The sequence below is a fragment of the Trachypithecus francoisi genome, unplaced genomic scaffold (genome assembly GCF_009764315.1).
Source record: "Trachypithecus francoisi isolate TF-2019V2 unplaced genomic scaffold, Tfra_2.0 Lachesis_group12, whole genome shotgun sequence".
NCBI lineage: Eukaryota > Metazoa > Chordata > Mammalia > Primates > Cercopithecidae > Trachypithecus > Trachypithecus francoisi.
This window is the reverse complement of record NW_022681457.1, coordinates 89588170-89590104: the sequence shown is the minus strand read 5'-3', so window position 1 is coordinate 89590104 and position 1935 is coordinate 89588170. Positions and strand designations below refer to the sequence as shown.

Below are 1935 nucleotides of genomic sequence, written 5' to 3'. Positions count from 1 at the left end.
GTACATGAGAATTTCCATACAGAGATCAAAGCTGCACTCAAGTGAGCCTCTTAAGTGGACGGAGCAAGACTATAAAAGTGATTAAAAGCACAGGTTCTGGAGTCATTCAACCCTGATTCAAATCTCAGTTCCATCATTTTGTACTTTGAGCCTAAGCAACTTTTTTTTTTTTTTTTTTTTTTTTTTGAGATGGAGTCTCGCTCTTTCTCCAGGTTGGAGTGTAGTGGTGCAATCTTGGTTCACTGCAACCTCTGTCTCCTGGGTTCAAGCGATTCTCGTGCCTCAGCCCCCCGAGTAGCTGGGACAACAGGTGCCCACCATTACACTAGCTAATTTTTGTATTTTCAGTAGAGAGGGGGGTTTCGCCATGTTGGCCAGGCTGGTCTCAAACTCCTGACCTCAGATGATCCACCTGCCTCGGCCTCCCAAAGTGCTGGGATTACAGACATGAGCCACTGCACCCAACCGCAACAATAATTTAGATAATGCATATCAAGCGCTTAGCACAGTATTTGCCACATGGTAACAAGCAACTCAATTATGTATTTTATTCATCAGAGAAGATTCTAGATAACTTTACCTACCCTCAAAGGGCAAAGTTTCCTCATCACTCAGGATATTCTTACCAAATTAATCGTGGGTTTTGAAGACAAAAGCAAATCGTAGGGTACTGGACAGAAAAAGGAGACTGACCAAAGTGGCTAGTCTGTGAGAAAAGTAGGTTCCTGGATACGGAAATCAAGCTAAGTACTTTTAAGACTAATCATAATTCTTAAATACTATAAAAGAAGTACAGAGCGAGACTCTATCTCAAAACAAAACAAAAAAGATTTTTGATGTGCTTCTCTCTCTTTTTTTTTTTTTTTTTTTTTTTTTGAGACGGAGTCTTGCTCTGTCGCCCAGGCTGGAGTGCAGTGGTGAGATCTCGGCTCACCGCAACCTCCACCTCCCAGGTTCAAACAGTTCTCCCTGCCTCAGCCTCCCAAGTAGCTGGAATTAAAGGCGTCTGCCACTATGCCTGGGTAATTTTTGTATTTTTTAGTATAGATGGGGTTTTGCCATATTGGCCAGGCTGGTCTTGAACTCCTGACCTCAGGTGATCTTCCCGCCTTGGCCTCCCAAAGTGCTGGAACTACAGGCATGAGCCACCGAGCCTGGCCCAAAAATCTTTTTAAAAATGTCTCCTATTCGTTCAATTTCTTGAGACCGAAACAAAATAAAATGTTATGATAAGTAATATGTTTCCAGCATATTTAAGAACAAAGCCATATTCAATTTTCTTTAAAAAAAAAATAGGGGGAAACCATTTTTATATCTAGTTGTACTAAAATACTCCATATTTAATGCCAATATATATTTTTGGGGGGGGGGCTTTCCGGCAAATACCGGAAAGCCTGCTAGACAAATTCTAAAAGAGCTGTAACACTAATGCCAATATTAAATATAAGAAACCTGGCCGGGCGCGGTGGCTCAAGCCTGTAATCCCAGTACTTTGGGAGGCCGAGGCGGGCAGATCACGAGGTCAGGAGATCGAGACCATCCTGGCTAACACGGTGAAACCCCGTCTCTACTAAAAAAAATACAAAAAAAGCTAGCCGGGCGAGGTGGCGGGCGCCTGTAGTCCCAGCTACTCCGGAGGCTGAGGCAGGAGAATGGCGTGAACCTGGGAGGCGGAGCTTGCAGTGAGCTGAGATCCGGCCACTGCACTCCAGCCCGGGCGACAGAGCGAGACTCCGTCTCAAAAAAAAAAAAAAAAAAAAAAAAGAAACCTTATACAACCAAGCAAGCAGAGAAAAAAAATATTGGATAGGTTTATTGAGGGGTGAAATCAACTGTTATTTTCTTGTTCTGACCAAGAACATTTAAAAACTATTCCTATTTATTAACCCCTGACTCCATACACTATTCTCGGAATTTCTAATGTCTACCATAGGA

General features: G+C 42.9%; 1 non-coding gene across 1 annotated transcript; it reads right to left on the bottom strand.

Moving 5' to 3' along the window:
* Positions 1-1366: 1366 nt before the first annotated feature.
* LOC117094020 lies at positions 1367-1428 on the bottom strand. Its single transcript, XR_004441354.1, has one exon. It is a non-coding gene; the product is annotated as a U7 small nuclear RNA (small nuclear RNA).
* Between the last annotated feature and the right edge of the window lie 507 nt (positions 1429-1935).